Source organism: Eptatretus burgeri, chromosome 1 (assembly GCF_056783735.1).
Source record: "Eptatretus burgeri isolate ZD-2024b chromosome 1, Ebu_testis_v1, whole genome shotgun sequence".
Taxonomy (NCBI): Eukaryota; Metazoa; Chordata; class Myxini; order Myxiniformes; family Myxinidae; genus Eptatretus; species Eptatretus burgeri.
The window spans coordinates 9,450,472-9,463,886 of NC_140961.1; the positions used below are offsets into that span (position 1 = coordinate 9,450,472).

General features: G+C 41.9%; 1 pseudogene; it reads left to right on the forward strand.

Moving 5' to 3' along the window:
* Window positions 1-352: 352 nt before the first annotated feature.
* On the forward strand, window positions 353-493 carry LOC147033834 (signal recognition particle RNA; annotated as a pseudogene).
* Window positions 494-13,415: the final 12,922 nt, after the last annotated feature.

The following is a 13,415-nucleotide window of genomic DNA, read 5'->3' on the forward strand; positions in this document are numbered from 1 at the left end:
ACATGAATTGTCCTTTTCTTACAAAGCTCTTAAATTAAAATGGATAACTTTTCTATTAATCAAATATTTTCACTGATATAAAAATTTCTTTCAATGTACTATTAAAACAAAGTTCCTCAGTAATCCGGATTAAATGTTGTAATTTTAGAGGTTGTAATTACAAAACATTCTGCCTTCAAACTTCCAGCTAGCATTACATTTCAGACCATCTCCAGCTTTCAGACGAAGCTTTTTGTAAACGGTAAAAGATAAAATAAATATAAAAAGGTAAAATATAAAAGAAATATAAAAAGGTAAAATGTAAAAGGTAAAATATAAAATAAATATAAAAAGGTAAAATATAAAAGGTAAGACCGGGCGTAGTGGCGTACGCCTGTAATCCGGCTACTCGGAGGCTTGGGTTGGAGGATCGCTTGAGGACGGGGGCTCTGCGCTGGGCCACGCTATGAGAGGGTGTAGGGCAGCCCGGAATCATGGCGAAACCCAATCCTTATCCCTGTGTCGTAAGAGGCGACCAGGGTTGCGTCAGGAAGGGCATCCGGTGTAAAACCTATGCAAAATCAGGATGCGGATCATAACGGATGATCCGCTGTGGCGACCCCTAACGGGAGCAGTCAAAAAACAGAAGAAGAAGAAGAAAATATAAAAGGTAAAATATAAAATAAATCTAAAAAAGGTAAAATATAAAATAAATATAAAAAGGTAAAATATATCAAAAATATAAAAAGGTAAAATATATCATCTATCTATAATTCCAGCAATGTGTGTGTGTGTGTGTGTGTGTGTGTGTGTGTGTGTGTGTGTGTGTGTGTGTGTGTGTGTGTGTGTGACCGCCGTTTCTCGACAACCGCTGGTCCGATCTAATTGAAACTTGCCAGGTATATTGCTGGGGACCTGAGGATGTGCCTTTTCAAGGTTTGATATTAATCGGACAAGTGCTTCCCAAGTTATGGCCATTTATTTACCAAACCAATGATAGACACGTTGTTGCGTGGGCATGGCCGATGGGAAAGGGAAGCTCAGCCGCGTTCGCCATTACGGGTTACAACGTACGGACTTCCGGATCCATTACGGGTTACAATGTACAGACTTCCAGATAATGATGACTTTGTGTATTCTAATAATTTCTCGATTTCTTATGCGCATTTATAGATAAACACAATGCCCCAAGTTATGATCGTTTTCATATTAGACGGTGTATAAATTTCGGTAACATCAGAGTGCTGGTATGCTCTGAACCAGGAAGTAAATTTTTTTCTCTCTCTTCTCTTTTTGTTCTTCCTTGCCACGACATTGCGTAAAGGTAAAATACGTTGGCGCTCATTGAATAATTGGGTATTAAAACTAAATTGCGAATTATCGTAACTGCGAATAATATTCGAACTTCCAGGCCACGCACGTACGGGCACGCGAGAGCGAAGAAACGGCCTGTGTGGTTGTTGTTTGTTGCTCGCGGTTTGAATATATATTCATTTATTTTATTTTATTTTATTTTTTTATGGGCATGTACCAGTAAATATAAAAAGGTAAAATATAAAATAAATATAAAAAGGTAAAATATAAAATAAATATAAAAAGGTAAAATATAAAATAAATATAAAAAGACAAAATGTAAAATAAATATAAAAGGGTAAAATCTATCATAAATATAAAAAGGTAAAATATAAAAGGTAAAATATAAAATAAACGTAAAAGGGTAGACTATAAAGGACAAACAAACGTCAAATTTGAAAAACTGACAAATACAAGAACGACACTCGGTGGAGCGCATCCATCTGCCAGCCTGAACAGTTTATGTTTTGTATCCCACTGATAGGCCAGACCTTAACCAGAATATAATCGGATTACACAGAAGGAAAAAAAACAATAGGGTTCCTTCGGTACAGGGGGCCATTTGGCCCTTCATGCCTGTGCTGCAACACCACCACATTAATCCAATGTATCAGTTTATAGACTCAATTTATACTTCATGAACTTAATGGATTATCTACTTGAGGAGTGTGGGGATGAGTATGAGATTGGGGGGTGGGGTGGGAATAATAGGAGGGGAATGCTCAGGGACATCACCAGGGTCGTTACCTCTGCCACTGAAGGTGGACCGAGGCTCTGTTTTCACCCCTGTTGGTCTGTCTGTTTGTCTGTGAGCAGGATATCTCGAAAAGTTATGGACGGAATCGAACGAAATTTGGTGGACAGGTTGGGTGTGTGATATCTGTGACCAAGTTGTGACAAAATTTGGTGGAAGAGTTGGTTTGTTAACGAGAACAAGCCGGTTAGATTTGGGTTCAGGTCCGAATTTAGATCCGGCCGATCAGTGGGTTACAAAACCTAAACTGTTTAACCTGGTGGAGGTATCAATTTTTTTGTGGGGGGGGGATGGTGGAAGGGTTTGTTGGTGAAGGAATGAACAAATTGGCAGGACATTCACCTTTTAACAAGACCCTCACACAGACATGACAATCAAGACCCAGGTATCCAATCACCAACCCATACCCAAGATACCTACCATTCGTACTAATGTCCATGTGCCCCTCTATCCCCAGTGCTTCTAGGTACCTATCTACTTGAAATAGAAACAGAATTACTGTTTCTGCTGTCACAACCTTTCCTGGAAGACCATTCCATGATTCCACGCAATGACTGAGTGAAACACCCTTGCCTTAACGCTGTCCTAGCTCTCCTCATCTTCACTTTCAGGCTGTGGGCCCTGGTTCTATCTCTGTCCATTCCACTGAGAAACTCTTCTGAATTTTTTCATTCAAACAATTGTCTGCAGATCAATATGGCAGTAAGAGCAGTCGATGTTAGAACAGTAGTGGGCTCGTTATAGGAAAATAAGCAGATGAAGCCAAAGGGTGCAGATATTTGAATAAACTATGCATGCAAGAAGCACATTTTTAGGAAAGGCCAAAGAAACACTCTGTTTCCAGAAACCCAGTTAAGTATTTTTTCTTTGCCAATATCAATAAACTATTCAGTGACTTCAGTGTCTATTAGAAATTCTTCATTTTTTCCAGGAGGAACAAAAGACATCATACTGAATAAAAAAAGGTGTTGCTGCTGAACTACGTAAAGTATAAATAATTTTATCACACAGCATGGACTGCTAAGCTCAATTGGCACTGCAATCAACCTGCTTTTGTCGACTGAAACTGATAGGGACCAATTGAGAGTCTTGCGAGAATCATTCTCAATTTTTGCGGCCTTTCCTGGGCACAAAAATCATCTCTTCCGTGACATTTTCATGATATGACACGATAATGGAAATGCAGGCTAGGTAATGATACAAACTGACTGCCGATGGCGTCAAGTGCAGGAAAAGATAATTGTGATCAAATGATCTGAGATTTTCGAGATCGGCTTTGAAGATGCAAGCTCAACCAATGAAGTGCCAACAGAATGATAAGAAAAAAAATCACGCAATCACTGTGCTGCATATCGGCCCGTGATGATGGAAAGATGTTGGTGATCAAATCAAATTGACAACCACATTTGTCATCTGAGAATTCCATCGATATTGTCCACTGGCTAAACAAACCAAGTTGTAGTTGATCAAGGCTGAGTATTGGCAGCCGAATAATAATAATAATAATACAAATATGGCACACGGTGAGTGAGGTTATGATGGCTCAGGAGATGACTGACGGCCTGATCGATGCTAACAGTTGACTGACGCTGTGATAATTTTCTCTTGCATCGAAAATGGCTGATCACATTTGCTTTTATATTTTCATGTTTTACAATTCCCAGGCTGACGCAATAGTCTGTCCATATTCCTGTACCGGTAAAAAGTTTTAGAACACTCCCATTTTTCCAGATTTTACTGAAATTTAAGCAAGTTAATGTTTCAATGTACTCTGTAATTAAAGCATCGAGCAAATAAACAATTGCAGATAAACAAATAAATCATGGAATCGTTTTGTTGAACAAAATTTAATCGAAATTTTTGACTCATCAAAGTAGCCACCTTTTGCAGATATAACAGCCGAACATACTCGTGCCATTCTTTCTACAATGGAAATCAAATATTGTTCGGAAAGTTCTTCCCAACACTGTTGCAGAAGTTCCCACAAATGTGTTACACTTGTAGGTTGCTTTGCTTTCACTCTTCTGTCCAGTTCATCCCAAGCCAGCTCGATGGGGTTTAAGTCTGGCGACTGTGCTGGCCATTCCATGATTTGAAGATTCCCGTCTTGTTCTTTTCTTCTAAGGTAGTTCTGATATAGCCTGGAGGTATGTTATGGGTCGTTATCTTGCTGTAGGATGAACCCCTGACCAACTAGGCGTAGACCAGAGGGTATTGCATGGCGCTGCAAAATGCTGTGGTAGCCCTTTTGGTTCAGAGTGCCAGTCACTCTGTGCACGTCACCAACTCTGGATCCAGCAAAAGAGCCCCAGAGCATCACGCTTCCTCCTGCATGTTTGACAGTTGGTGTCACACACTGAGGAACCATCCTTTCGCCGACTCGACGGCGTACAAAAAAACACTGCGTGATGAACCCAAGATTTCAAATTTTGATTAATCGGTCCATAAAACCTTTTCCAGTTTTCAGTAGTCCACTGGTGGTGCTTCATGGCCCAGGCAAGCCTCTTTTTATTATTTTGCCATCTTAGCAATATGGCTTTCTTACTGCCACTCGACCTGTCAAACCTGCAGCTCGAAGTCTTCTCCTCACACTTGAAACTGAGACTTCCTTACTTTGACCAGTGTTAAGTTGTGCTTGAAGCTGCTGTCCTGTGAGCCACCTATCACGCAAGCTGTTGACTCTCAGAAACTTGTCTTCTGATTGTGTTGTGGCTTTGGGTCTGCCAGACATCTTCCTGTCAGAGTTCCCTCCAGTTTCCAAGTGCCTTTGATTGTGTAGGAAACTGTACTCACTGACACCTTGCCTTCTTTGCCATTTCTCCAAAGGAAAGACCTACACTTTTAAGGGTTATTATGATTTGTCTGTCTTCCTTTGTTAATTGTCTTTTTCTCGCCATTATGATAGCAATATACTACTTCCTGCAGTGCAATATTGTTCAAATAATGCTTCAGAGGGTTTCGCAACACAGTCTGTTCCAACACTGCTTTTATACAGATGGAGGGTATGTAACCAATCAACAAAAGTTGGGACACCTGTAGGAATTGCTTGCATCAACTTTCAAGGCTTAATTTACTTCCATTGCTGCAGAACAGCTGCAGTTGCTAACCCATTACTTGTTCCCTAAAAGGGGCTTTTTTAACAACTCTGAAATTTACATTATTTTTCAGTTTTTGGTAACCTAAACTTTTTTTTAACCTCCGGCAGTTTATCACTTAGCTTTGTACCATTTCAGGTTATTCACTGGACTTGAACTGCTTAAATTTCAGTAAAAACTGGAAAAATGAGGGTGTTCTCAAACTTTTGACCGGTAGTGTACATGTTGTGCAAAGACGATCGGAGATGTTACGGTGTACTTTACATCGGTTACAAGGGTGATAAGAGATGTTATAGTTGACATTTACATGGGTTATAAGAGTGAGAAGAGATGTTGTAGTTTATATTTACATGGATTTTTCGGGCGATAAGAGATGAATCAACAGTTTCTGGGATATGAACCAGGGATATCCCAGTATTATGAAATGCATGTTTGCATGAGAATTCTTTACAGGCGAACCCAAGGAATAATGAGGAATACCATCATGTCAGGCTGATAAAGCCCAATTTTCCTCACGACTAACTCTAGTTTGGATAAGCCATGATAAAATTATTTTTGTGAAATAATCATCACATAGACCTCAGAATTTAGCAATTAACATGTCAAACATAGAGGCGAATAGCATCCAATCAAATCGGATGATCATTCCCAAATACTGGATGAGTGTAAAATGCCCTGTGGCCAATTTGCTCAAACCAATCAGCATCCACAGGAATGCCCTGAAGAAGTTTTTTAAATTTTTTTTTATTCACGAGCAAAGTTTGCACCCTCTGGATGGGTAGAGTTTGTGCATTATTTGCTGAAAAAGTATCTCGTCTGTATATTTCAAGAAAACACTTTTAATGTTTGTGTGGTGTGTGATTGAAGGGGTCTAACAGGTCCAAAGGACCACCAGTCTAAAGGGTCTCAGGCATCAAAAGGGTGTAAAGGGTCTAATAAGTAAATGGGATCCAAAGGTTCCAAGGGTCTATAAGGGTTTTAAGGGTTCTAAAAGTCGAAAGGGTCTCAACTCTAAAGCATACATTCCAATAGGAGTTAGGTTTGAAAGGGGTCGAAAAGGGCCGAAAGGGTCTGCAGTGTCTACGTGGTCTAATGAGGCTCAATGTCTAAAGGGTCAAGTAGTCTCAGCAGTCTAAAGGGTGTTTATGTTGAAAAGGTGCGTTCCAATAGTATTACTTATGGTGCAACTGACATTCAAACAGTATTTAATTTTAAGAGACACTAGGTGAATGCACCCAGCGCTGCCCGGGTTCTTTTTGAATGAATTTAATCTTCTATACAGATGTCTGACGCGAGCACAGTATCACTTCCCGATTGCGCCATGGCAGTCATAGGCTAAGGGGGTTGGTGAGGGGAAAACACACCCCCTTCCCCCCCCCCCCGGCCGAGGGGCCTTGCCACATAGCCTATAACCTTCCCGGGGCCCATCCCAACATTTTTTTGTTTCAGTGGTTAGCTCCTATCTTTCACCTTTCAGGAGATTAGCACATGCAGACAAACGAACAAACAGACAAACAAAAGCTTAAAATCATGTTAGATATATTGTATATGGCGTGGGCAATGTCAATCGGCTGAACTTGAAAAATTAACAATACGAAATCAGGTGATGACGTCATAATTCGGAAACCGGAAGTCGGAAGTACAATTCTTTTACATCGGGACACTCCCGGGTACATGTTCTGTCAGCATGTGAAGTTTGGTGAGGATCAGTCCAGTACTTTTCACGTGCATAGGTCACAGAGAAACACACAGACAGACACACAGACAGACACACTTTCAACTTTATGTATAGAGATATAGATAGTTACGGGGGTCAACTGAGGCTTCACTCATGGCTTCACCATGTTTTTCGTTTTTAGCTCATCCTCAGCGATGTCGAGATGAGCTGTTGAAACCATAATGTCCTTCAGTCAGGCAGTGGGTCCATTATCAAATTTTCGTTCTTGCCCACTCCTCCGAGGCGGCTCAAAGGATCGTTTTGAAACTCGGCATGATGATTCATGGTGTTGATGCTCAAGAATTAATGGAGATCTTTTAAAATTTCCATTCAGGTCAGGGTCATGTACGGGAGCATGTGCCGGAGCAGTGCGTCACTGAATCCACTTTCTGCCGGTACTCCAATGACCTCCATCTGGCCATCCAGCAGGCAGATACCTGGCCCATCCCCATCTCCTTGAGATGCTGATCAACCTGCTGCAACCATGAGGCACGTGGTCGGCCCATTGGCCTCCTCCACTCACGAGTCTCCTTGCTGAGAGAATCTGGTGAGCAGGATCAGCGTCAGCAAAACGAGCCACATGTCCATACAGCCGAAGCTGACGCTCACAGACTATGCAGGTAATAAATCTCATTTGAGTCTCTCACAGCAACCGCTCGTTGGATACAAAGTCCGACCAGCGATCGAAAAGGATTCTCCGAAGAGACCTGGTACCAAAGGAATTAAGTCTCCATCTCAGATCCCTGGTCAGAGTCCAAGTCTCACATCCACAGAGCAAGAGTGGAAGCACCAAGGACCTGAAGACTAGGACTTTCATCCTCCCGCACAGGTTCGATGGGCCTGTCATTTTCTCACCACAGACAGGTTGGAGATATCTCTGTCTTCTACCCCCTCCTTTATGGTCTTGCATCCTCTGTGCTTTCCATTTTTTGTCCCCCCACCCCCAGGTTCCTACAGGGTGTACATGGTCCACCCATCAACCCTCTTCTGGTGAAACTCTCAAAATCCAGAATCATTGCTCACCTCCGATCATTCGTTCCTCTTGTTTTTTCCCAATTATAGACCCAACTTACACATACTCTTTAATGCCATTCTTCCCTCCAGATCTTCAAGACAGCTGTTCACCACCATCTCAGATCATCCCCAATACAAAACCATGATATTTTCTACCCCAGTTTACCTCTTCTCTCCCATATACTTCCAGTTTTTCCTTCCTTCTGTATCCATCTTGTCCCCATCATGCATCCTCCCCTACCCCTCATAACTCCCCACACCCATTGGTTTGTCCAAGTCTCCCTCTATTTTGTCCTTCAACTCAACATAACAGTCTGTGTTTAACTACCCCTTCTCCCCCCACCATTTCATCCAGATCTGGATGTAATTAATCGAAAAATGAATAATTAATCGATTAAATGATTAAGCAATAAATCAAAAATACTCTTTACAGCCAAATCACTCGGTCACTGTCATGTCCAAATACCAGCTTCCTAGCTCAAAAGGTGCCTGACATATTGCCAGGATGAGAAATAATATAAGTAATTAATAAATCGATAATAATTAAGTACTTAAACAATTAACTGATTTTTCAAAAAATAAAAAAATGATGTTTTTGCCGAAGCACATCTTCACTTTTGTCCCTAAATTTCAGCTTCCTAGATCAAAGGATGGCTGAGATCACCTGGAAAAACAAACAAACAATCAAGAAAGGAAACGGAGTAAAACACCGAGTACTCCCTTCCGTCGGTACTCAGCCATGACATCATGCGTCGCCAAGAAATGGAATTAGAAAGGAGCGGTGTACAAAAAGTAAGGTATCGTAAAAGACAACAATTTCAGTTAATAAGTTAAATGCTTCATTTTAATGTCCATCATAATTTCCTACTAGTCTCATGTACATATGTACATGATCCAGTTGGTACACTGGATATGAGAAGTAAATTTAACGTAAAATTATTTTTGCTGGGAGCAAAGCAAAAAACACCATTGTTTGAAGTTGACAAATAAAAAGTTTCATTGTGCAGCTTTTTGCACGAAAGCGCAGAATCTGAGTCCGTTGGACCCGTTGCGATGGTTATTGTGCTACAACTTTGTGATATAAATGGGTATTTGCATGACCTTTTATGGATGCTTCGAAAACATGGCAACAAATATTTGTGTTTAAAATTTTTTTTTTTATTCATTTCGGTTTGTGGTGAAATTTGAATTCATAACGCTACCCCGAGTTTCCATATTTAGCAAGGATTAGTACCTAATTTGCCGAAAAAAAATTCAAGTGAATTTAATTTAACAGAGCACCTGTAAAGTAGTACTAAATGAAATACAAATACATTTTGTTTTGTTTTTGACAACAGCAATCCCCTTACAAATCCCGGGTCTAAAAGACCCATGAATGCATTCGTGGGAGGTTTTTTCGTCTGGCTCCTTCCCCCAGCATCCAGTCGATGGTTCCATTGGACCCACCCAAGTTATATTTAGCAATGATTATTCCCGAATTTGCATGAGATATTTTTCCCAGTGAATTTCATTTAAAAGAGCAAGTGTAAGACAATACAAAAAAAAAAATTCTGTTTTTTTGTTTTTTTTACAACAATTACTGCCTTTCAAAACCTGGGTCTGAAAGACCCATCGAAGGGCAATCACGGAACTTATTTATGTCAAGCTCGGAGGGTTTAGAATGTACATTGCAATAAATTACTAAATTCCTCAAAAAATTTCCAGTGTCTTAATTCCTTGATAGCTTGGACCCCAAGGTTTACAAGTAAATGTGGGACTCGACACAAGTTGAAGTAATACTCCGGTGACTTGAGACTTCCTTGAGACTTACTCTCAAAGACTTGAGACTGACTTGAGACTTACTCTCAAAGACTTGAGACTTCCTTGAGACTTGGCTCGAGTGACTTATTGACACCTCTGTGACCTGGTGGTGCCCATCTCCTCTCGAAGTGCAGCCAAGGCAAGAATTTGAAATTTTGCTGCAATGTGCCAGCACACAATGGCCAACTATTTTTGAATGACACCACGATATCTTTAATGTCCACAAGCAAATGCAAACAAATGTGTGGAGCATACGAAGTCCATCTAAAAAGTAACGGGACTGAGCCTGCTGTGTGCTCCACTTACACAACTTGAATGAACGGGTTGCGGCATAGTCTTTCGTAACATTCCAGAAATATATATCATTGGTGATGGTTGACTGCGCTCATTGTGTGATTTTTTTTTTTACAGGTCGTGCATTACACGTTGTCTAGTCTGAGTCGTCACACTATGAGTCGTGAGCAGAGAGCCAATCTGAAGTTTCTTGCCAAGCTTGGCAAAACACCTTCGGAATCCTTCACAATGCTGCAGCAAGTCTACGGGGAAAAAACGATGTCACGTACACGTGCATTTAAATGGCACAAGAGGTTCAAAGAGGGACGGGAGGAGGTTGAAGACGATCCATGGTCTGGAAGACCTTCAACGAGTAGAACGGTGGACAACATCGAGCGTGTGAAGCAGATGGTGCGCGCAGATCGTCGACTCACGGTGCGGATGATTGCTGAGGAACTTTCCATCAACAAGGACACTGTCTGGAGCATCATCACTGAAAATCTCGGAATGCGCAAGGTGTGCGCAAAGATGGTCTCCAAGCTGTTGTCCAAGGACCAGAAACAGCAAAGAGTCACTGTCTGTCAAGACATTATCGAGCGCCTCGAGGACGATCCAGACCTGCTCGGGAGAGTCATTACTGGCGATGAATCGTGGATATTCGAATACGATCTCGAGACCAAACGGCAGAGTCGTCAGTGGAAAAGTCCGGCATCACCAAGACCAAAGAAAGCAAGGATGTCGAAGTCGAAGGTCAAGGTGATGCTCATCGCGTTTTTTTGACATCAAGGGCATCATCCACTGAGTTTCTACCACAGGGTCAAACAGTGAATCAATACATGTACAAGGAGATCCTCCGGCACCTCATGAGATCAGTCCGGGACAAGAGGAGGGATCTGTGGGAGAACAATGCCTGGGTGCTCCACCATGACAACGCCCCTGCTCAGAGCGCCCTGAGCATCCGCGGAGAGGAACGTGCCAACTCTGGAGCAACCCCCGTATTCACCAGACTTGGCCCCTTGTGATTTTTTACTATTCCCCAAGCTCAAGGGGGTGATCAAGGGGACCTGATTTCCTGATGTGGAGGGCATCAAAAGGGCCGTGACGACGGAGCTCCGGAGGATTCCAGAAGAAGCCTTTCAGGGGTGCATCGAAGCGTGGAAGAAGAGGATGGACAAGTGTGTGAGACTGGAGGGAAACTATTTTGAAGGGGACAAGCTGTGATTTCAATATATTTTTTGGAATAAAATTTCTTTGAAGTCAGTCCTGTTACTTTTTAGACGTCCCTCGTATACAAGTACAGGGGAAGGAATGGTTGGCTGAACCTCCTCTTCAAAAATATGGCTTTATGATGCAAAACCATTCTTGGAAGCAGTCGGGTGATCGTGTCATTAAATCATCCTCTAGAAAAAAAATCAAAGTTTGAAAGACCTCGAGAAATTGGTTTGAAAGACATCCTCGCCAGACAGAAGAAGAATGGGACAGACGTGACAATATGATGATTTCCAAAGTCATGACGATATAATAAGATGACAGCTGGTTTAACACTGAGCAAACGACTCCATTGTGTGATCGTTAATCCAACCGAAGAGATATGTAACAATATACTGTCGTGTCATTCGTCGTCGGTAAATAAAATCCACCCCAAATTATGGCGCACACACACACATACAAACAAGCATTATCCACGTACTCGTACAGTTGTGCCCAAAAAAAACACCAAACCCTCCAATTTAATTTTCATGTTTTATTTTCTCTCATTTCAGATCATGATAGCTGAGGTCCTGCAGGAAACGATGCCCCTGGACAAATGAAGAAAAGGCTTTCTCCATAGAATGGACAACAAAACGCAATCCTTTGTCCAAACTCAAAGAAAGTTCAAGAGATAATTTAACTGCAGAGACACCTCATGCAAAGAGAAACAAGAAAAAGAGAAATCAGAGATTGCAGACCCTCTCCAGGACTTGTTTTGTGTGGTGTGTTATGTGGTGTTTGTGTAGTTTTTGTGTGGTGTTTGTGTTCTGGTGTGTTACGTAATTAATAAGACACATAATTAGAGCTGCCACTTTATAAATGCTGGCAGTGATGACCGGTTCAGCCCTATCAGAGAAGAAGGTTTTTGAAGGTTTAAAAACAAAAAAGAACAACAACATGGCTGCCGGATCACGTGACCGATGAAATCATGAAAAAGAATAATTTGTGGACCATTTTATCCCTAGATGACCCTCAAAAATTTCCAAACTGATCAGATGTGGTGTTCTACATATGCAATTATGACAACATAGCAAAAGCACCTATGACGTCATTAAAAAAAAAATCACACTCATTCCCCATGAGGAGTACTTGCCATGTGCCGAGTTTCAATTTTTTCCTTGGTGCGGTTTCAGAGATAGAGGTCCAAAGTTTTTCCATTTTTCCAACATAGCTGCCACACCACGTGACCTATGACGTCATGATTACCAATACAACATACGACATGAGTAGTCGCAGCAATGGTGAAATTTTGTCTCAATCCGCCAAGCGGTTGTGGAGAAAACCACAGAAGTTCTTTGCGGACAGACAGACAGACAGACAGACAGACAGACAAATGGACTCTCCTTTGGCGAGGGTAAATATTCAAATGGGTGAATAAATTTTGAGTGTCAGGAACTGTGCACAACTTCAACTCAAAATCAACGGAGGGACCAACTCATTTTGGATGCCCTTCACTGAGAACTCCTGAAGTCATTGAGAGGGTGCAACCGTCGGTCAGAAATGGTCCAAAAGTCTTCGGAGGATTCTCCAAGATGACATGAAACGAGCCATACAGAATACTAGTCACACACAAATCCAATGACCCAGACAAAACACAAATGGCTTGGTGGTTTGTGGAGAAAATTGAGGAAGGGCCAGGTTTTCTCAACGCGACATGGTTCTCTGATGAGGCTCACTTTTTGCTTAAAGACCAAGTCAACTCAAGGAATAATGTCCACTGGGGCACAGCACCTCCTGGTGAATTTAGTCAGAGATCCTAATGTTCAGTGAAGTGCATGGCCTGGTTCTTCGTCTTCGTTTGTATGCAGCACAAGGCTGCGGTGCAGCATCATTGACTGAGGGCACGACTGTGCCGCTGATGCAACTCCCCCTGCTGGTTAGAGTAGGAATTTGGAGTTTGGCCATGGTGCCGGCAACAGCTCGCCTGCTCTTCAAGAAGGGCACTGTGGGATATCTAAGGTCCACCAACAAATGCTGACGGACGCGATGCACATTTAACATGTATAAGGAGGACGGCAAACACATTGATGAATTACCCTGCCTGTGAAACACCGGGATGACAGTTTATAGCTGTGTCAGGATTCAAAGCCAAGCTTGGCAGCTTCGAGGTGAGTGTGCGTACTTCTTGGCCATCCTGTCAGCACCACGACCTGGTGTGCAATGAGCAAGCACAGCATCA